This window comes from Meleagris gallopavo, chromosome 17 (assembly GCF_905368555.1).
Source record: "Meleagris gallopavo chromosome 17, MGAL_WU_HG_1.1, whole genome shotgun sequence".
NCBI classification, from domain to species: Eukaryota; Metazoa; Chordata; class Aves; order Galliformes; family Phasianidae; genus Meleagris; species Meleagris gallopavo.
The window spans coordinates 4,877,527-4,901,182 of NC_139420.1; the positions used below are offsets into that span (position 1 = coordinate 4,877,527).

Here is a 23,656-nt window from a genome sequence, read left to right on the forward strand (position 1 = left end):
ATGCAGAGTGGTAGAGAGCATATCCACTGCAGATCTATCTAAGCAAATTTAACAGAAGGTCATGAATCTGCAGTTTCAGCAGAGCTTCTCTGACTACGTGCTCAAGAGACATGCTTTTGCTTAAGCGTATCCTACCTCTAAAGTAGGAGTTATCCCACTGAAATCAGTATTTTTCCCTTCCAATTACCCTAACTGAAATTCAGAAAGGTGTTAAGAATCTAAGAGCTTAAGTTTTCAAAGAGGATTAATAGTTTGAAAAGTTTCAAGCTGGGGGGGAAGCCTGAACCTTTAGAGACAAAGTGCATTCTACCTGAACGTTTGCTCTTTCTTGCAGTGCATGGGGCTGGTTCTGGCAAGTCACTGGTCACTCAGACAGACAGTAGACCTTGATTTCAAAAGGTAGAATAGATATCATGCCCTGTTTAAGAATATGTCAAGTCCTACTGGTCAGTATGTGTGCTTATCTTTGATGATGTGCTTTCATGGGATCTTGGATAAAAACCAAAAGTAGAGCTTTGAAAATTCACTCATACAGAATAATTGTATTTATCTTGTCAGTTCTCACTGAAGAATAATGAATAAGCAGTTGAAATTCTTATGGTAACCTTTCACTATTCAGTACCAGGAGGTGAGGGGACATGTGCCTTCACAGACATTAGGTATGCCTTGATGGTGGTGGGAGTGCTTTGTTTCGTTTTTAAACTTGACGGTAGCAGGGGGGGAAGAAGTTAAAATGCAATCATTCTGAGTCAAATGGTAAGGCCTAGAAAAACAGATGTGGGGTGTGAGCCATGAGCCAAGATCAACTCCACAGAACTTAACAGATTAGTTCTACAAAAACTGGAAGGGGGAAAAAATGAGCCAGTCAATGGTGTGATGGATGGGAGCAAGGAAATAGCTCAGAACCATCAAACAACAACTGAATCTGCAGCACAAAAATGTTAACTTTCTGGTCCCGTTATTTTCCCGAAATTCTTTCAGTGCTATCTGCCCTAGCCAGCCAAGCTGCCCATATCCAAACGAGCTCCTGGCATTTCCTTGTTATCATCAGTGTGAATCTGGAACCACTTCCCACAGCAAATTATCCATCACTGGACATCTCCTTCCTCAGATTAGCCAGGTCTATGCTTTCAAAACCCCATGCTGAAACACTCTCCTTCCAAAGGACTCTTTTAGCTGCTGCTGAACAGCATCCAGGAACATCATACTGTCCCTCACAGAAGAAAATGTGAGTTCTCTATGAAAGTGACCAATGACAGCTTCAGCTTCTTCATTAAAAGTCTTTGTGTTTTGCATCCAGACCTTTGGTTGTCATTGCTGACACTGCCAGAAAGCCTCCACTGCTATTTGTGGGAAGAAGCCCCAGTCTGAGCACCACACGTTCCTCTACACAGGTCTTGCAAATGTCATTTCTGTTTATTTCCCTTACACATCCACTGAAAGCTCAGAGCAGTTTTTCAAGGCTTCCCACAACCTAAACCAAGCCAAAGGTTCACTGGCTAACTATCGTCAGTAATGAGCCTCTACTAAAACTCTGCTGTCCTTAGGTGAATTGACAGCCCATTCCTTCCAAGGGAAGACAACGTCCTTGCTTTTAAAATGAGATGCCTGTTGCTTGGTCTACCATTTTTTAAGGTTTTCATAAAAGCAATGGAAGATGTTGATGTATTCTCCTATTCCTTCCATGTTTATTTTGCATTAGGACAAGGAAGTAACCACCAAAACTGAAGCAAATTGCTAGCCAGGGGAAACCTACCTCCAGGTGTGTATCTGTTGTTCTCTCCCTGTGGACACTGGTGCTTTTCTGAGAAGGGCTGGCTGCAGAAGGCCTGTTATCTTTGTTTTGGAACTCGCAGGAACCACTGTGCTTGTGGTTGAGCTTGTTCTAATTTCTTCAGAGGATGGAGGTGCTGAGGAGGAAATTTACAGACATTGTGGAGACAAATCACTTAGCCTCAGCCATAAGTGCAGTCCTGGTTGCTGCATCTTCTGCTAGCTTAGAGGAAGAGAGATCCCTGTAAATCACTTAAGGAAATAGCTGTCAGGGCTCCAGGCTGGAGGCTTAGAATGAGTCTTTCTTGCTCTCTGTGAGCTTTTACTCCATAGGGAGCAATAGCTAAATCTTGCAACCTAGAATTCCTTTGGGCTTTGTTGTAGTCTGTAAAACAGGCCTTTAATTGTTTGTCTCCAGACATAAAATAGTCTTCATGAGGTCCTAACCTCCAGTTTTTGGGATTAGATTTCTTTTCCACACCAGAAAACCAGCAGCTCCAAACTACAGGAAGCTCATTTGCCATGCTTGCACTGAGGGCTTATTTTCCTCCACAGTAGCATCCAGCATCTGGCTGAAAAGCATGGCAGATGAGGCTCAGCAGGCTCAGTAAAACCTCTGTGTCCCTCACCAGAACACAAGACAAAAGAACTGCATCTCTAATGAATGGCTCAGACTCATATCTCCCTCTGAGGAGAACCATTACAAAAATATTTCCCAGATATTTGGCTGGGCATCTCATAAAACTATCCAGTTTCATGATGCTAATTTTTCCATTGTCTAGACAGTTGCAAATCCAGACAGAGCACTATCACTATGAGCTTATTGCACACACACACATACACACAAAAACCCATTTTTCTGCCCATAGTATTTTCAGGTATGCTGTTACTCATGGGATGCCAAATGGTAAAATTTGAATTTGCTCCAAAGTGTCTGTATAAACCTCTTAGGATCACAGTCCCACACCAGAGCTGGCATTTAATTTAGGCAGCACTGAGCTGTGAAGATACTCTGAAGGCTGAAGAGAAGGATCTAGCCACTCACTGCCTACCTTCTCCACCCAGAGGAAAAACGAAGAGTGCTCAGGGTGGGAGAGCGCTGTGAGCCAAGGCTGGACATCCCACCTGGGGTGAGAGTCTCCTGCCACAGTGCTGTTTAAAGAACAGAAATGTTCTTTAGCAGTATGCATGCTGGAAATATTCATGGAAAGACATTCTGGAGCTGCAGGCATGTAGATGAGGTCCTGCTAATGTCTGCTGATGGTTAAGAGGTCTGTGGGCATTGGTTCCCTCTGTCTGCCTTGAAATGTTAAGACCTGCAGAGAAAAACAGCATGTACTTGTTCTGTGCATCATGGGTGCCAGCCCACATTCTGAGGCAGGCTGTAGCACTTTCCCCAGATTTTGGCATCATCCATACCTGTATTTATAGCTCCTCTGTGATGCCAAGGGGCAAAAACACAGTAGGAACAAGAGTTGTATTTACAAAGTATTCACTTCTGAATGAAGATATTTAGCCAGCATCAGCATTTCCAGACCTTTTTCTTCTTTATCCTGCAGAATTCTCTTTCTTCCCAGGGCCATGTGTGTATGTCTTTCCTGAATCACTGATGTGGGAATACCATTGCCTCTGGCTGGGCTGTACCAGCAGCCCTGATTCTGTGCCCGTTTATCTGAGAGGCAGACCCTGCTGGAGCACCAGGGGCTTGGCTGCAGCTTATCTACAGCTTTTTCAGAGGGCTCAGGGAGTCCCTGTGCTCATTGTGTGAATCCTGCTGAGTAGCTCTTGATTGTGCATGGGATTACCAGAGTGAATCCTTACGACTGAAGCAGTAATGTTGCACTACTAATGAGAGTTCAGGACTCGTAGAGCCTGAACAGCAATGACTTTGGTCTTTCCCTGGTGATGATTCCAGCCAAGCTGGGCAATCTATGTCCTATTGGCTCCAGAAAGCAGACAAAAGGGGAAAAAATTGAAATAACCACAGAGTGATAGGTCCATCTTATGCCTCAGAGCTATCTGTTACTGGAGCCTGGGAGCTGCGTGTGGAGAGAACCTAGGGGGACCTGAGTAGAGCTGAGCTAATGTCCCAGACAGCCAGTCCATGTGGGAGTGGAGGAGGAGGAAGAGGGCAGTAGTAGTTCAAAACGTGTGAGCCTTTGCAGTGAAAATGCAGGGAAAAGAAGGCTGGAAAAGTTCTTTCTTCCTCCAAGATAGCTGTGGTCTGTTTCCCAGCTGCACTCTTGCTCTGTCTGCTCTAATCCACATCTTCCCTCCACCAGCTGGATTTGTTTTGCAAATTCAAATCTGATCTCCTTAGTTTGTCCTGAATGTCTTGCTCAGTTTTCTCCGTCTTTCCACCATGTAACCTTTCCACCAAACCATCCTACCCTTCTGCAACTGAAAAGGGGAGTATTGCACTTCAAGCCATGCTTGAATCTGCCTGAAACCACACTAGCATCCCCCTTTAGGCAGGAAACACAGTATCAGGCCTTGTGATTTGAGGGGGGTTATCCCGCTCCAGTCTTAATCTTCATGTAAGCTCTGGAGGACTGGAGTGGAGTGGAAGGAGGTAGTTAACCAAGACTGGCTGTGCTGGATGGATGTGAACGTGAACAGTGTTTGACTAACAGGTGCCTAACAAAGGACATCAGAAAGACAGGTCCAATGAAAGCAAATTCAAAGCTTTTTTAGCAGGTGTGCAGAACTACTGCTAAAAGATTTGTAATAACTGTTTCTACAACTGTGGATGCCCCCAAGGAGAACCCGTCTTGGCAGCAAACTGGCCTTCTGTTTCCTGTCAATTGTAGCTTTGTTTCTTTTGAAGCACCCTGCTGCAAATGAGCAAACACCTGGCTGAGAAAAGATGAATGGAAAACACAGCCTGTGCTAGAAAGTTAACGGCAAACCCCATGCCAGAAGGAATACTAAACAGGAGATTATTGATACAACTGTGCTAGTCTCCAGTAGGTTTTCCATTAGGCATGTAGAATCACCTACAACAGTGGTATTGTCCCACTGTCACTGCAAGGGAAGCGGGAGAAATGAGTTGTGCCTTGCCCCAGCCCAGCGCAGGAAGGGTGAATTTGTGTCTGCAGAATTGATCGGTATCAGCAGAATGAGGAAGGAGCAGACAAGCTATTGCTGGGCTATGAACTCTGGGATGGACTGTAGATGTCCAACGGGCTGCTGTTAATTAGCCAGGCCCCTCTCTGAGACCTGAGGGGATGTACTGGGAATTGAGTTCTAGCTTTGGGTCTGATGGCTTCGGTGCATCTTGTGCAGAGCCACAGAGCATGGGTGCTGACTACCCATTTCACATCTGTGACAACGTGCAGATTTATTGGTGTGCTGGAATCTGTGTCGTGGTGGTACCACAACACACACATGTGGAGATTTTAGGAGCAATGATTGAACGAATTTATTTCTAGCAGGAATTAGATCCACAGATGAGTGCAGTTGCAAGTGTCCAGCTCTACAAGTGGTGTAATGCAGAGATTACTTGAGGGCAGATGACTGTGCTTGCTCCCTGAGATCTGTCTGTGACATTGCTCTACTAAGGAAGGCAGGGAAACTTCCATGGATGTAAACATCCTATCTCTGGGGGCTTCACAGAAACCTCATCTGAGACCCCAGCCACTTTCTCCACTCAGTCATAAGGAATAGGGAAGGGTGAATCTCACAAGCACATACACCCTGTTGTTTTGAGCATTTGAATGCTAGGGGTATTTCTTCTCCATTCTCTCTCCCTGTTCTCCTCTGGCTGCAGATAGCAAACTTGTTTCCAGTTTGACCGTCTGGTTCTTGGAAACCTCCAGCAGACAGCAGACTGCTCTTCCAATGTGCTGTAGAAATGAGTGGGGTGGGAGGGAGGAGAACTATTTCCTTCAGCGAAACTCAATCCTGTTCAACTTAAAAATAGCAGGAAAACAGAATCCTCTGGGACCTGCTGCAAAAGGGTTTGATGGTTGCCTACTCTCCATCCTCCCAGAGCTCCTCATTTAGTAAGAGCCTCTTGAGCACAAACACAGATCTGTCGCCTGCAGTCCTGGAACTGGGCAAAGGAGCTGTACTCCATGCTGGGGATCAGCTGTATGGAGGTGTAATGCACTGTGACAAGTAGCAAAGCCCAGGATTAACTATTCTTTGTGTAGGGACTCCATGCAGGTTTTTCTGGGCCTTTTATTCTTGCTGGAAATTTTGTTCATACCATTATACAGGAGCCTGAGATTTCTGGGCATTTTTGCATGACCAGGTTATCTTGAAGCTCCTGTTCCTCTCTAGGGAGGGAAGAATGAAGCTTCAGGAGGCAGACGAGATAATGGGGAAGACTGTCTAAATAATGAGCCAACAATGTTTGCAATGGAAGCCCCAGCAGTTCCCCTGTCCTGGGATGCTATCAGCCCTGACATGGCTTGGCCACGTGACAGACAGGATGAGGGATGTGCCATCCTCTGTCCGTTTCCCACCAGCAGCCTAACAGGGATCACTTCAGCTCTTGGCTATGATCACTGCTGAAACAGGTAATGGCTCCCAGCAGCAGAGAAGCACCATGCCTCCCGGCCTTCTTAGCATCCGGCCAGGTCACCTCAGGGTGGCTTGCTGCAGCAGAGTAGCTCTGGTGCTTCCTCATGGCCGTGCTGGGGAGCTGCCATCCATCTCAGTGACCTCCTTTAGACCTCCCAGGTTCAGGCCGTTAATGATTCACCACTTTTTTTTACAATTCCTCCTTCCTGAGTCAGTAATAAATTGCTTCTGGTGCCAATCTAGGGGCCGTGCTGTCGATACGAGTTCAGAGCTTGGCTGAAACAGGACCGCACATCTCTAAGTCAGCAGCCAGCCTTGTTCCTCATGAGCTTGGGGATCACTGTGCTTCTGGAGCCAGATTAGTTGTTAGACCCACTGTGCTGGAGCCAATTAACATTACTTGGTACTTTTCCAAAAGCAACCAGGGTTTAGCCTATGAGTTCAGGCCAGCTTCTGCTCTGGGTAATCACATTATGCCTCGCCTGCTTGAAATCAGCCTTGAGCTAATGCACTGTACTTTGTGCCTTCAACAGGCAGAGTCAGTTACCGCAGCTCAGCTGATGAGCAGTAATTCATTAAGCCTCTGTAACTCAATCACTGCAATCATCTTTCTAATCTTAACGGGGCCAAATATATTCCCACTGTGATGTCACAAGAGTACAAAATAATGCTTTAAGAAAAAGTATGTCTGGTGTTGCTCAGCCCTGATAAACCTCCAGCACTCTGTTGCCTACCCAGTGTGTGTTTCCTCAGGCTGGTTCCACCTGTGTAGCCAGAGCAGTATGTACTTAAGGAAAACAGGTGACTTATACAAATGCATATCTCCTTCTTGTACAGGCTTGTATCAAATGCAATTAAATTATGGTTACTCAACAAATAACTGCCTTTCAACTGAAGCAACATCACCACTGCACGCGTGCTGATGCCTGCTGAACTAATCTAAACCAGCTAGGGCTCCTGAGCCTCTGCTTGGGCAATTGCTGCTAGGCAATTGGAAGTGTTACTTGTGCTGCTGCTTCTTTCCTCCTCTCTGTCCAAAAGTCAGTTTAATTAATTCCTCTCCTGCAGACTCTTTAAACTATAATCTTCAGACAGCGTTCATTTAATCCCTTTAACCAGCTCATTCTCATCAGCTGCCCTTTCTTTAGCAAATATATACTTGCACCACTGGCATTAACTTTGTATACTGGTTGAAATAACTAACCAGTGGCTTTCAAACTAACTTTCATTAAGCTGCTGCAGTATTGCATGGAGAACAACCTGTATAGATAGGTTGCAGGAAGCCTTGCAGAATACAAGCAATCCATATCTCTCTAGTAAAGCAAACATGCATGCTTTATGGTAGGCCATGCCTCATCTGCATGGAAGGCTTTATAGATAACTGTGTTGGTTTTTTTTTATTTTTTCCCTTTTCTTTTTAGCTTGGGTGGGAGAAAAAGAAAAACAACAGAGGATAGTTTCCAATAGGGAGGATAAAACAGTACAAATTAAATCCATTCTCTGGCCAGGGTAACAATTGCAATTTCCTGCTATTCCTTGGAAGCTGTACAGCCCAAGAGGGAGATATTTCAAGACCGGTGTGTCAGGGATAGAAATGCATGCATCTGGTTATTTTTAATGGCAGCTCTGTCCCTAATTTTCAGCGCTGGCCTTGATGAAATGCCAGCTGTTTCATTAACCTTCGTCAGCATGGCAAAGAACAAAAGGTGGCTCATGATGTCGCCACCTGAGACAAAGCTTCTTTTCTCAACAAGTTGTTGAAGATTCTTAGCTATAACAGGCAGCATTTTGAGTAGAGAATGGAGAGAAGGGTAAAAGAAGTCACTGTGCCTCCATGAAGATTTGTGTAACAGAGTCTGTATCAGTCTCGTATCTGCAGTCTTTGCTACTGCTGTCTGTGAGCTAGAACAAAGTTTCAATCAAGGTAGCCATTTTCCTCTATAAGCCAAGAAAAATATTAGGTTTATTTTCAGACCATTAAGAATGGTCTTTCTGAATAGCCCTGCTTTCCTTGCTTCATATGGGCTGCTAAAACAGAAAGAAAAAGCACAATTTCACAACCATGGCAGCTGTGAGCTGCCACATGGGTTAGACCCGACAACAAAATCCTCACTGTGCCTTGGAAGAGCTTTCTCAGGGCCTGAGATTTAATCCACTGCCACAGCCAAAGGATGAGTGCTCCAGTGGCAGTGCTGGGCAAAAGGCAGGATTTTTGTTCCATGAGAAATGTGGTGGGCTGGGGATGGGAAGGGGGAGAAAACACAAAGTCAGATTTCTTCCAAGCTCTGGTTTGTAGTGGTGTCAGCACTAAGGAAGCAGCACAGTGCTGCTCTGGCCCCCTCTTCCCTGCATGTTCTGCTTTGCAGCTACAACCAGTTCCTACCAACCACAGTCACTGTCATGGTTGCTACCTCCTCCCTCCGCTTTTTACAGAAACATAATCCATCACTGTAAGCCTTGCTCATGAGACAGCAGTCTGAACAATGTGTTCAGTCGGGCTGGTGGCTGCTGGTCATGGGAAGGCTCCTGGTGATGCTGGAGATGTTGTGTTGTTTGGCACAGCCCTCATGCACCCAGAAGGCTGCTTCCAGCCCCCGGTTTCCAAGTGGTGAAAGACAGAGCTATTTGGGCTGCAGCCTCAGGAGGTTTGGATTTAGCTTATCGTTGAGATCAGACTTGCTGATCTTAAAATGTCAGCAGTGAGCTATGGAGCAAGAAGAGGGGAAAAAAGAAATCCTTGCCCAAAATTCAGGCAGCGCTAGTAAATGTCAGAGATTTGCACAGAAGGAAGTCTCAGGGCTGGGAGGCGTGCTGACATGTAGGCTTTTGGTGACAGCATCTCCCCCAGGTCCTCACCATCTTGTCTCACGGACACCAAGGCCTCCTGCTGGAAACAGCCCAAGGCAGCGCTGAGCTGGCCCAGGGGCTGCCAGAGCATTGTGACCCATTCCAGAGCCAGGCATGTTGAGTGAAGCATTGCTCTGCCAGGCTCCTCACCTCCAAGTTCTGCTCATCAGGACAGGCATCAGATTCTGAAAAGAAAGGGCTTTTCTTTTCCAGACAGCAATCATGACTACTTTAACAGGGGACAAACTGCATTTGCCCTGGGCATTTCCAGCACATACAGAGAATCATAGAATGCTTTGGGTTGGAAGGAACCTTTAAGATCATCTTTTGGCACAGGCTCTGGTTTGGTCCTGCCAGGCCACCAGCTGCATGCCACATTCAGGGAACATCCCAGGGGCGAGCACAGCACAGCCGAGAGCTGAGGGAAGGCCCTGAGCCGGAGCTGTTTCCACTGCTAGACAGAGAGCCTGTAAGAAATAAGCCAAGCATTCTTGAAAAGGAAGCAATCCAAGACAGGGGAAAGTTAATTATATTAAGACCGGAGATGCTGGAAATACTGATTCTCCAAGCAGCAGTACAACCCTAGCTTCAGCTTCTGGCACGTTTAACAACTAAACACTCCCAGTCTAGCTGCAAACAGCAGCAGGACTTTACCTCATAACCAGGTCAGGGTGGATTGAAGGAGGTGTTGTCCATTTAAATGCAGTCACCTGCAGAAGAGAATCACAGAATCACAGAATGGCCAGGGTTGGAAGGGATCTGGGCTGCCTTGTTCTTGGCATAGACGGAGATAAGCAGGCTCGCATCTGGTGTGCCAGGACTGGAAGTGAGCCTGCTGAGATCATTGGAGTCCCACCTGTTTGCACTGTAGCTCAGTGCATCCAGGTCGTATGATTTGCCTTGTCACACTGAAATGGGGATGAGTGCAGAGACAGGTACCTCCTTCTCTGGAGATATTCAAGTCTCGCCTGGACGCCTACCTGTGCGACCTGGTGTAGGGAACCTGCTTTGGCAGGGGGGTTGGTCTCGATGATCTCTAGAGGTCCCTTCCAACCCCTACAATTCTGTGATTCTGTGATTTTGTGATTAGAAAATCCACTGACAATAGCAATTGTCTGAAAGCTTGCTTTCTTGCAGAACAGAACTTTTCTTGACCACGGCATTTAGCACATTCAAAGGCAATGCCAACATACAAAAGCCAAGAACTAGAGGCCTGTGATTTACCTTTGCCATCTCTGTGCTTGCACTTGAGAGAATGTTCCATAAGTTTCATTAAGGTCTTGAACTGTGAGCCAGGTTCTCCAGGACATCCGCTGCAGGCAAGGAGAAAAAGAGAGTCGCTGCTATTGGCAGTGCCTGGGCCAGGTCTTGGGTTGAGTTTTGAGTGAACCTGGGCCATCTGGGTGGGACCCACTGAAGCTAGCAGGCTGTGTGTGGTTTGGATTCAGGTCCTGGTAAAACTAAGCTCCAGCCTTGAGGAGCACAGCTTGCTCCATGGACCTGGAGGACTCTTTCTGAATTCACAGCAAGTGGTACAGTCGAAGGAGAGGGTGGTGTGGGAAGTTGGTTGGCTGTTCATTCTACACCAGTGCAGAGCACCTGGGCTTCTGTATGAGATGAGATTTAGTAGAGGGATGGAACGTGGCATTGTCTGGAAGCGAAATCCTGAAGCTACGGCAACAGGGTCTCATCAGAACTGGCATGTTAGGGCAGACAAAGACTTGACAGTATTGCTGGATTATACAAACCATGGCAAGCTCCCACTGGAGCATTCTTCACGGCTCAAATGGCCAGCTGCAAAAAGCATCCATCTAGTGAGGGATGTTCGTGGGCAGCCTGTGTGAAAATGTGCACATCATCTTGGCTTTGGATCGACTGGAGGGATGTTTTTCTTGCAGGCTGAGAGCAGCAAAGATTATTAATCTCTGAAAAAATCTGGGGCACTATGTTGAAGTGGGTTTTCATCAGCCTTGTGCTATTGTGTGCGTATATCTTGGTTTTACTAATGATTCAAATGAAAAGTAGTCAGGAGCAGTGCTTGGAAAAGGAGGTTTTCCTGTATTTATTTTGGATGCATGTCCAGTGGAAAAGTATCTTCCAAAGCATTTTGCTTGGCGACATGGGCTGTTTCGTTTGGAGAACAATTGATGGTGATGATGAGTGGTGTTAGATGTGATCACTGTTCGACAGCTTTTTGACTTGCCTGCAAGTCAGATCAGCAAATTCCACATGACTGCGCACGTGTGCCGAGGAGCAGGCATGGAGACAGCGGCCATGGATGAGCTGCTGGACATGTTCAGTCAGGTCTTTGCCAGACTCTTAGCAGGCACAGCACAGGTTGTTGGTGCATTGCCTGGCTGTGGTCTGTTCACCTTGCACTCTGCATTTTGGTGAGCTACCCCTGGACAAACACTGCTCGACAGTGTGGGTATGCTGCAGAGATCAGCTTAACCTGTTGGCACTGTGCATGGTACATGACATAGTTACGGGAGCAGTCTGCTCCCACTGACTTCCCCAAATTTAATGAGGTAAATCCTAGCTGATGCTGTCCTGGCACCCTACTCAGAACAGTTGTACCAACTATAGCCCTGCCTACCTCCAGAAGAAAGGATGAGGCGAGTGACATGCTCATACTCATCCTGTCCCCTAGTTCCCTGCATGGATCATTGGCAGCTCACTGCAGAGGGGCAGTAAGGAGGGTTAAATCAGTGAGGGTTAAACCATTTGTCTGTCTTCATTGCTGAAAAAAGAACAGCCATCTGCCACATTCATTTCCTCCCTTTCTGCAGGCTCCTCCAAGCAATTGCCTGCGGTCTCAGTGGCACAAGGAATAAATCCAGTGCAACTTTGCTGAAGTCTTCAGAATTGCTCCTAGGGAGTAGAGCAGGGCCCCCAAGAGTTTCCTAAGCTTCACAGCCATAGCCACAAGGCAAATAAAATGAGATTAACCAATTACAATTAAAATGAGAGAGAACTGCTTTTGACAGTAATTTTGAATTTCCCCTAAAAGCAGTTCCAGCTGTGACCTCTGACTTGTGCAGCGTTCGCTGAGATCTGCCCCTGGTTGTTTGTTATAACTGATGCTTTCAAGGACATTCAGTCCTGCCTTAGGAGGTTTCCTAGGCGAAAAAAAGAAGTGAAAAATGGAAGAGGAACTAACACAGGGCATCCCTGCAGTGAGGCACAGACATGAGAGACCTTCTGGCAAGCAGACAAGAAGAACAGCCAGGCAATCTTCAGTGGATTAAGTAGGTTAGTGCTTGCATCAAATCCCCCTAGCCCAGTACTGCTATGTTCCTATCATGCAACTGTGAACCCCATTCTGGCAACATTCACATTGGAATTGAACAGATCTCCTTTCCCAAGAGAAGCTGGCTGTGCATAGACCTTGCCCTCGCTTTGGAAAGAGAGCAAGGCTGTGTCTACAAGATTGGAGTAAATATCATTGTTCTTATTCAGAGATTTTGAAAGGGTTGTTTGTTATGCAGCCGTGCTACACAAACAGCTTTCAACTTAATAGCACCCAGTCCTTCCACACTACTTAATTCCCTCAAATGAGTGGGTATTTTTGACTCACTCCTTGGCCTGTTCTACCATCCTCCAGCAGAATTCATCCCGATGCTGTCCAAAAAACTATCCTGGAGGGGGAGATTTTGGAGGACTGATGAGGGATGAGTAACACAGTGGGGTGTGGATTTTCACCCAAATATCAGCACCCTGCAGCCTTTACTCATCCAAGGTGCTGCTGCCTCTTCCCATGCGGAGCGTGGAACAGATTTCTGATGGGCTGGTAAGCAAGTAGCCTCTGTTGCTGATATTGCCCATGTGTCTGCAGACACATTCGCTGGCCGTGTGAGCCACCTACATACCGCGTTTCTGCTGTCACAGTGTTTCCGCATTCTGACCAGGAGCTGACACACTTGAACCTTCTCCATCTTGCAGCACAGCTGGATCGGTTCCCCGTGCTGCAAGGAGACAAGGCTGTGAGAACAGTGACTTGAGCCAGTGATTAGGAGTGTAAAAATACATATAAAGTTGCTATTTTTACTCTTCGGGCACAGAAGATGAGAGGGAGAACAGAGAGAGATAAAGAGAAATGTGCAACTCTTAAGGCTGCATTACCTGAGTCAGACAATGGAGTAGGTTATTTGTAGCATGCTCTGCCAGATTTGAAAGCCTTCCAGGTGCTGTAGCACTCTGCTGTTGAGGTCAGTACAACAATTACCTTTCTTTCTAATTTCCTTTGTCATCAGTAATTTTAAAGGAATGCATTATGCTACAGAGATGAGGTCTGAAAGCAATTTTGGTGACATTAATGCTGTTCTCTACCTCCACACCAGTTATGTTATTTCGTTCGGAATGATTCAACTCATATTCAGTGCTGTCACACGTGGGTGACTTTCAAAACTGCTTTGTGTAAACAACAGTCTGCCCATACTCAGCACAGTCTGATATCTCTGCATCTGCAAATACCATTGTTTGATTTGTAAGATACCTGGGTTTGCATATGAATTGTTACAGTCCATTTCCTAAAAGCTTCCCATGATGTACATTTCCCATTCTTCTAGGTAGCTCGTCTGAAGGTTTTGTATTTATGTGGCTTTTCTTACAGTCCTGCCTTAAACTTTGTTGCTATAAATTGAACTGATATCTTCTTGCCCCTCCCAAATTGTGGAGAACTGTTACTGTCCTCCTTGCAAATACTGGAAAACCATTATCGTGTTCCCCTCATTCTTCTCCCTTCTAGACTAAACAAACTCACTTCCTTCCACCTATCATTACAGGTCATGTTTTCAAAACATTTTTATCATTCACTTCATTCTCTGCACACACTCCAGTTAGTCTATTATCTTCCTTAAAATGCACTACCCCAAACTGGACCTAGATTTAACACTGTATGGATCAAATCTCTCAGAGTAAATCTCTTACTAGCTTCATTACATCCTGTTTGGAGCTGTGGCCTGTGCAGCCAGACAATGCATTCCCCAAACGATTTGTTTTTCCAGCTATGCTCCATTTGGAGATACTCAGACCAAACTTCAGGGCACCATTAGATGTGTTCCTCTTCAGTTCAGAGACCCTCCACTGGGACTCAGCAGGGGGCTCTGCAGGTGTTCCTAGTTTAGTTTTCACAAAGCGTATCAGTATGCCTGAAACCAAACCAAGAAAGGATGCGTCTCTTAGTTCTCTGCCTGACTTCTCCTATTTGTGGAAAACATATAAAAGGAGGGAAAAATATATCCTGGACAAACTAAACAGCCCCATACCTGCCTCATAAGATCTTACAGCCCTTCAAAATATTTGCTTAATCTCCCAGTATCTTGGCAGGATACAAAGGCATTAGTGCTTGCAGGTGTTCTTATCCATTGATCTCAAAACATTCTCCTCCTTCTTTTAAACATGGGGAGGCTGAGGTGTTTGGAGTCTCAGTTTTCATAGGCAACAAAGATCCCCTGCTCCATTTAAAGTCCATGGAAAATGTGGGTTGCAAGCCAGCTGGAGAATTGAGCTTCAAGGGACATGCTAAGGTCCCATTGAGAGTTAACACACAGTCAGGAGTTAGAGCCCAGGTTTCCAGAGCATAATGAGCAGAACCAGGCTGCCTTCCACTCCATCATATGAACACACTAGCACAGCCACATGGTCAAACCCATGCTTAATAACCCAAGTAACATCTACCCAGGCATGGTCGTCACAGCATTCTGGATCAGAGTTGGGTTGACCACTACTTGCTCACCAACTACAAATCTTCTTGCTCATCTCATCTTTGGTTGCAAGCTGCATAGCTGAAAAGCATGTTAAAGAAAACAAATGGCACCTGCACCAACTCTGCCATATACCAGCAGTAAAAGATATTAATAGTTTCCAGGTCTGTATTTCATATGTTGGCTTGCCAAAACTCACCTGCCCTGTGTGAAAGAGGAGGCTGCTCAGTGCTGGTCTGTGAACAAAAAGCTGGTCTGTAGAAGACAAATCTGGGGGAATTTTTTAAATTCCAAAAGTAGACAGAGGGGGAAATATGCCAGTAAGATGGATCTCATTTCATTTCCCAAATCCCTCTGGTCTCCAGAGTTCATTCTTTGCTCTTAATGTTTCATGCTATGGCTTATTTTAGTCTCCTTAGTGGAAAGTTTAAAGCATTTACTTAAAGGCAAATCTTCAGCTGGCATAAACTGTCACAGCTCTCTTGGCTTCAGTTGCCTTCAGTAGAGGAGCTGCCCTTTAGCATTTTAATTGCTTATTAGAAAGTGGAAAAGGGAGTTGCTTGAAGTCATTTGCAAAGACTAAAGAGAATGGGGAGTATAAAGCTAGGGGCCACAGAATAGATCTCAAATGAGAAACAGCCTTTCTGCATGGACAGGTGCAAATATAGAGCAGTTGCAGCACACACTGCTTCTCAGATCCCCCTCCACAGCAGCTGTCAGTGTCCCCCGGCAGCACCAAGGAGTCCATAGGGTGTAACTGCTGGGCAGAAGGGAGGAAGGCTGCAAGCATCTCTTGCAGAGCACTGAATGAGCCAGCCCTGGAGTCAGGTAAATTGGCCACATCCAAATAGTGCTTCATTGTGCCAGGGAGATGTGTGCAGAAGCACCAAGGGAGTTGTAATAAATATTTTCCAAACTGCTGATTAATTCTGGGGGGGAGTATGACTTGGAACACGTGAACCCACTTGCTACAGCCTCCCAGCCAGCCAGGAAAGTCACTGCTTCAGCCATATGGCTGGGATAGAGGCTCCCTCTTCTATCTGGCGAGGGTCAGTGGCCCATCCAACAGCTATCTTGCTTTCAAACTCCATCTGCACTGACCTGTTGGGCAGCAACACGGTACTGTCGTCGCTGCCCAGTTCCCAGTTCATCTCCTTGTACTGTTTTGTGCCTCACTGCATTGTTTTCTTTGTTTTCAGAGGAACTTTGTGTGAATCTATGGCAGAGTGGTTCAAAATTATAGGTGATCCCTTCATGAATGCATCCCTCTTCTTCGCTCCTTCAGCATCACTTGACTCTCAGGCTGCAGATGTTCGGCTCAGGCACAGCTCTACTCCTCACTCCTGCACTCTCTCCCTGTTCTAGCAGGGCAATCTTGATAACATCTATCTGGGCTTCCACCATGTATGTTATCTTCCTTCTCTGGTTCCTCTGTCCTGTACCTCCTGACATAAATTTGAACAGTCACAATCCTGATCTCGCTGATTCCCTGCTAAATGGCATAAGCAGGGCTGTTCCGGATCGACACCAGCCTGACTAAGACCAGAGCAGACTGTCAAAGCCCAAAGGATTGAAATGATTTTTTTGCCAGTGCCCTGGCTGGATTTGTGTCCCTGTAGGAATGTGTACACTTCCCTTCGCTTTTGCAATGGCACCAGGGTGTTGACGAACTGCAGTGCTGCTATTTATCCCTTAATTACTCCCATGACTCACATTAAAGTAACAATTTTCCATAGAAACAAACACAAGCAGAACTGACACCACTCGAGCTGCCTTTATTTTGAAACACATTCTGTACTTTGGGTTTCAAGGGTGGCAACTCAGGAGACAGCTTTATCCTTCTGGTGTCAGGGTTTGCTGGTCGGAGGAGTGAGACTCACTGGGCACTTTGCTCCAGGCCAGGGAGAAAGGTTGAGCTGCTGTGCTACAGCCTTGTGGGGCTGAGAATCACTGCACATGCTGTGTATTTTGGGGCAGATAGATGCTGAGCATGGCTCCAAACAGGGTGGTTCCTGTCCCCAGTGGTTTTGAGGTGTTCATAGGACGTGTTCATCTGCTGGTGTTCTTGCCAAGACACTCCCTCTATTTGGTTTCCCTGCTGCTTTATGTTTTCACATGCCTCAAGATACTCAAGCAGAGAGAGCAATACAAGCGCCGCTCCTGGATCTTATCTGGGGATATTTATCCTGTTCTGTGCATTGTATTAATTACATGTGCCACAGCTGGGTGGGATCATCCCTGGCTGTGTCAGTTTTTTTAACCAACTGATGCAATAATTAGCTGGCAGATCTCACTCACGTCCTTTGGGCCAGTCTGGCATCCACTCCTATGGGGTCTTCTGTGGACTTTCATGGAGTCAGTGCCCCTGGAAGCTTTCAAGAATTGTGGAGAAGTGGCTCTGAGGATCATGGTTAGTGGGCATGGTAGAGATGGACCGATGGATGGACTCAGTGATCCCAGTGGTCTTTTCCAGAAACCTTCTGAAGCTCTTCATATGTGTTTGATACTTGTAAATTAGCATGTATATGGGAGACAGGATCATCTGGAGGGGTCCTCATCTTTTACAAACATTCTTGCCTTGTCTTGGCACTAGGCTTGTCAAAAGTTGTCCTAGTTCAGCTGTGGAGCCAAGAGAAACAAGGCAGAGCCTGAGCTGTCTGTCTGATTTCCCTACTTGCAGCTGCCATTATTTGCAGCAATTAGGTGTCCCTGGTGATGGTGGCCCGGGCCCTCCCCACTTTGTGAGACAGGACCAGAGATGTGCACATGATTCCTCTGAGTTGTGCCTCAACACTGAAATCATACAAGAAAGGGAGCACCCATGGCAAATCAAACACATCCAGATCTGGGAACATTGCCTCCCTGCACTCTGACCTGACAGAAACTTCCTTGTGCTATTGTTTCCCAAGTCAGGGGATTGTAATATCGATGCAGATGTAGACATGGGAGTGCTCAGTGCACTTTTGCCATTGCATGTTTTAAGAGATTTGATGTAGAGTCTGTTAAACTTGGCTGGTAATGTGCTTAGACTTTGTGCAGATAAAGTTGCATTGGTGTGATACCTCTGTGCTCCCCTGACACACACTCTTTAGCTTTGCAAAGTGTGGTTTAAAACAAAAATTTTAAAAATGCAACTTTGGCTGTGCAACCTGTGCAGGAAATGTGCATAGAAACCGTCTGCGCAGGAAATACCTACAAAGGGAAGCTGGGGGAGGAGTGAAGCCGGGCAGACCTGAGTTCTTCTCCCAGCCCGTGTGCAGTTTCTTCCCTTCACCTTCTGTTGGCTGTTGGCTGTCTTTGTTTTGCTTCCTAGGCCCCACGTGTTACAAATGTCTTAAATGAGGGTTTGTCAGCTTTCCACCACACTGGAGTCTTGTCGTGGCTCTTCTCCTCTGAAGCAGAAACCTGCAGCCCTGGCTTAAGCCAAACAGAGCCGGAGCTCAGGAAACAACTGGGCTGTTCTGAAAGCCAGCCTCAGAGGAGAGCCCTACATTTCTGAGTTGAACTAGGACTGAAGCAGTAATATAAACATTAGGCTGAATCTCCTTCCCTAGAGGCCTTGAATCTTCATCTCCCTTATTGCTCCCAAGAAGCTGATAAAGCGGGTGTGTGGCACTGTCTCCCTCAGGACCACCGGAGCCCACTGCATGGGGATTTTCAGCCTGGGCTGCAGAAAGGGTACAGGGAAGGAAAGAACAGTGATGCCTGAGGAGCATCCACCAGAGAGGGATCAGGACAGGAGCAGACAGGATAGGAGATGGGCCAGATAGGGGCACACTGGCCATCGCCTCCTTTCTGCCCCACACACAGACAGCTGTTGGTCCAGGGGCAGCTGCTGCTTGACTGACTGCAGCACAGGGTCATGGGGCCATTCCCATGGTGGGTACATGTGGGTACAGCAGGAAAGGACAAATAGAAGCAAAAGAACTACAAGGGAAAGGAAAGTCAAAGCAAACAAACAGAAGACACAATAACTATCTCCCCCAAGAAAATCTTCACAATTCCAGTGTCCTGCTCCAGCGTTATTGCCTCGACTCATCTCACGCATTTGCCAGCAGCAGTTTCTGCTTTCAACAAGTGACTTTGAAATATGTCACCATTTCAAGTGGGAAGGCAGAGAGATGGGAACTGCCTTGTTCCCTTTTCTACTCCGGGTTTAACAGAGGGCTGAGATGCAAAGCACAAAGCAGGGTATCTTCACACCTCCACTTGACCTGGGCCATTCAGCCAGAGCAGTCAGGCTGTAGCTTCCCCTTGTACATGGAGATGGCTCTGCCAAACACCCTTCACCTCCCAGCTTGCAGAAATAACACCTTCCTCAGTTCTTTTTCCTCCATTGATCGGTGTGGGGTGACAGCAGCAAGTGGCTGTGCTTTCACAGGTACAGGCTCCAAGGCTGCTCTAGGGAAAGAGCTTAATTGCCTCTTGCATGTCTCTTGAATCAGGGACATCTCTCAAGCCCAGCAGCTTCAAAGACACATCCCCTGCACTCTATCAAAACAGCATTCAGAAAGCAGCTTGAATTTCTTCCAGCTGGCCTCATGTTACAGAGATCCCTATCAGCACCTGGGAGGAAAGAATTAGCAAGAAAAACAAGCATCTCTTTAAACTTCTGAGAGAAAAAAAAAAAAAAAAAAGCTAAGAAAATGGCCGTGTAAAACACATAGATTTAGCCCAACAATGTCCAACCACTGCAATCTTTTCCCAAAATTGTTTGAGGTAGAAAGCAGCCTAATGGTTGGATTTTCTTGTATCAGCCAGAGACTTTGAACACTAATAGCAGAGCTTTACCAAAGCCAGGTGCTCTTGCACAGGTACTGCCTGTACCTCCTCCCTCCTGGCCATTTGCAGTGAGCTGGGCCCTCCTAAGCAGTGTGCTAACATGGCAGAAGCACGTCAGCAGAGCAGACAGTCCAACACACTGGAGTTTCAAAGGCACCCACATGGCTCTCCTTGCCAACCAGCCACCGCCAGGGATTTCTTGTGACTCTTTCCTCAGCAAAGCACCACAGTCGCAGACATTTCCCTTTTAGTGCAAGATCAAGCAGTCGGGCTCAGGGTGAGCGGTGGGAGAGCCTGGAACAGTCAGCTCCCTTAGCAGCAGAGCTTCCCACACTCAGAGCACTCCCTGAATCTCCGCGGGTCCCTTTTGTTGTGGTTACTGCTGAGCCGCTTCCTCCTGCACAGCTGTCCCACACCCTGCCCAACCCTGCAGCCATCCTCAGCATCGCTCCTTTGGTGCACGGACCGACTCACTGGCACACAAACAACTCCTTTTAAAGAACAGATACCCTCCATTTCAAAGAGCAAAGTCTGCAGCTGGGGAAAACTGGCAGAGGACACAAGCTGAATTTGTTTTCGCTTTGTGCTCCCTGTGGTTCCTCACACAAAGGGAGGAGAGCCCTGCAGCATGAGATGGGGTTTGGGGACCAGAATTTGGTGCCTTTGTATGTTAGAAACCATTTCCGTTAGCAAGCCTTACGAGTGCTGTCTCTGTTGGATCATCAGTGAATACAACAGTTGCACTCGATGATACTTATGCATCCCTTCCAACTTGGGTTGTTCTGTGATTCTGTGTTTCTGCATTTGGGATCCCACAGTGCTATTTTTCTGTCTCTCCTGATACTGTCTCCTCCCAGTTCAGACTGCTGATGGGCCCAGCTCTGTGATGGCTCACCTCCAAGGAGGGCATTATGTTATGCCATCACTTCTCGTGCTGTTCTTTTATCTGACAAATTTTCATTATGACTGGGAAAAAAATCACATCCATCATGGTTATTTAGCTATTACTCACAACTGTCTTCCCTTCCTCTACCTAAATACAAAGGTGGATAAACACATAGGCAGATATGAGAATGAAAAGAGAGTGAGAGAGAGAGAAAGAGCAATTCATGGTGATTACTGACCCAAATCAAGTCAGAAAGGGTGAGGAATTGCACTGAGCTGCACCAATTTACACCTTCTGAGATACTGACTTGCCCTGGCAGTAAAGCATTTCTAATTACCTGAACTCAGCATAATGTCTGCTTGGATTTAGTGTGCAGTTAAGGGAAAATTCACAAGTTGCAATTAAAGAAGAACTTACAGACTGATGTTTCAGCTTCTGAGAGTCAAAAAGGTGAGCTTGAGCACATGTAACTTCAGAGACAAACCTAATCTTCCCCTCTTGCTGGGAAGATGCACATAACAACAATGAGTGGGGCTTTCTTCAATTTGCTTTATCCTGTGTGTATTTAAGATAACCCTTTTTTCCAGAATTTCATTTAGCTACTCATACTACAAACACAAGGACAGGTGGCCACCAGATCCAACTCACTCAGCATTCTGTATGCTGGATTTCAAGCTCAGAAATTCATCTGGTTCTAGTAAAACATAGTCTGAAACCTGCCTGATGTTTAACCCAACCAGAGAATTGTATTAAATTTCTAAGCCTTCCCAATCCTCACAGGAGATTGAGAAGGCATTTTTAGAAAGGAGTTGATTAGGAGTTTAATTATCAGATATCAAAACCCATTCTGTTGCTGAGATCTCACTAGAGAATGGCATTTTTAATGGAAGAATCAATTCTGTTTGTTTCTTCTTGCAATTCAATGTCCGGACCTCGGCAGCGGATGCTCGGCCATGGCAATTGGAGCTGTTTTCCCATGGCTTCTTCTCATTCCTCTTCTCATCAGATCTCATTGCCATTGGCTGTAGGGTAGCAGGGCTCAGCACCTCAAGTGTGCACTGTTCCAAGGAGCTGCTGTTACACAGAGCGGACAAGCAAGCAGTTCTTCGGGGCCAAGGATGATAGAAGAGGACTTTGAGGCTCTATCAGACCTTTGGACTTCTGCAGAATGGCATGTCCATGGGCGTGCAGGTGTCCAGGTGCATCAGAGCCACGGCAAAGCCATCTTTGCCTCACCCCATGTCCTCAAATCCTCTGTCCTTGAAGCTGACACAGTGATCATTTCACCCTCTTCAGAAACACCCGGCTATTTTATCCCTCATGCCACAGCCTGTTAGAGATGTGTGTATCGCCGCATCAAACGCTGTTGCTTCTATTTGCATAACTGTGGCATGGGGATGGCTGGCAAGAAACCAAAAACCACTCCAAATGGCACAGAGGCGACAGCCATCTGTGTCTTTTTCACATTCAGTTTCATTGTTTTAGGATCGGATCCAACCACTGCAACCTACAGTAACTCTAGACTTCTCAAGCCTCGGAGCTCTCCTTATAGCACGATCTGTGGTTTCACTGTGGAGAAGCAAACCTGGAAAAAAAAACTTGTTGAACTGAATCAGAAGTATTTTAGTTAGTGCAGCAGGAGCTGCCAGTGGTGAAAATAGCACACCAGAGCATGAATGAACGGAATGGTGCTCCCTTCTGCGCACGTCAGACAATTTGAGCCTAAGTCAGCGTTACGGGTGTGCTGGACGGTGTTCTCTCGAGATGTATTTCCATTGCCACGTCATAAATATAAATGTTCTTTATGAGATACCCATGGACAGAAGGAATCTAGTGTTTGCTAAAGGTTTTTTTGATGATGTGCATTGAAAGCCTTCCTGTTTGGCATTAATTAACACAATGTACTATGTTGCAATTTCCCAGCACAGACTTATCCAGATTCCTGCTAGGAATTGGAATTGGCATCGAGCAACAGCCATGCCTCCACCCAGACCAGAAACCACCGAGATGTCCCTGCCTCGGATGAAGCTCGTGTGTCACTCACAACCCATGGCAGAGGACATGCAGGGGCTTGGAGCAGGTACAACTTTTGGCAATACAAAACCAAGCCATTTCTAAAGACCTGAGACTGGGACCTTCAAGAGGAGCTCTCCCTTGAGTCCCCAATGCCCAGTGCCTATGGCTGGGGGCAGTGATACCCCCTTGGTTTGGTGTGCGCTGTGGTCATTCTGATGGCTAGATTCTGCCCTTGCTAACAGCCAAGAGAGAAGGGGATATGTGTGATTTTCCTGCCTGCTTTATCCTTTCTAGAACATCTCGCTATGTATGAAAAGTACTTGCTGTCAGCCCCAAGCTGCAGGGATAATTTAATGTTGTGCCAACCAAACTGCCACATGATGAAAACTTTTGACTCGTGTGTTTCAGTAGTGTTGCAGAGAACACACCTTAACACAGCTGAATAGGCTCTAAACTACCCAACTTTCTCCTTCTGCTCAGACATCCCACCACAGTTAGGCTGACCCATTCTGTGGCTCCCAAGCTCCCTGCATTGGCCGGAGGGCGATTCTCCCATTGACTCTGGTGCACTCAGCCCTTCCCAGCACCACACTTTCTGCATCCCAGTGCTGTTACAGACAGGCCTCTGTGTACCAGTTCATCTTTTTTACACCAGCAGCCTTCCTTCGCATCCATTTCTTTTTTAACTCAGAAATACATTTGTTGCAAATAGATGCCAGCAGCTCTCAGTGCCAAGAAGATTCAGTGCTCCTTCTGCTTGCTCTGTTTTCCAGTGAACTGTATCAATTTTTGCTTGTTTCCCCATGACCTTTGGAGCCCATTCAAAGTCATCTTCCTTTTGCTTTGCTTTAACTTCAATCCCATGCATGTTGCCAGCTGATTTGTTGCCTGTTTTCACACGTCGCCAGCAAATCACCACCTCTTCATATTGTTTAGACAGTCATCAAATGTAGGCCTGCCAGCAGTCTTTGTTAATGGAGTAGGAAGTCTTGGTACATCTCACTCGTGGCCTGAAAGGAACTGGAAAGCTGTTTGATTCCAGCTGACGAATCTTTCAAGTCCAGTGTGGGACTTCTATGGCCAGAGCAGGGTCAGGCTTCACTGAACAAAGCCCTTTGCT

At 46.4% G+C, this 23,656-nt stretch overlaps 1 protein-coding gene across 4 annotated transcripts in view; it reads left to right on the forward strand.

The window, feature by feature from the left end:
- Positions 1 to 23,656, forward strand: part of CCDC92 (coiled-coil domain containing 92) — a 59,822-nt gene that overhangs the window by 19,423 nt on the left and 16,743 nt on the right. For all 4 annotated transcript variants that reach the window (XM_085238313.1, XM_085238312.1, XM_085238314.1 and 1 more), the window contains one exon: positions 22,444 to 22,600. The gene's annotated coding sequence lies outside the window, so the exon portion shown is untranslated. The remainder of the gene's footprint in view (positions 1 to 22,443; positions 22,601 to 23,656) is intronic.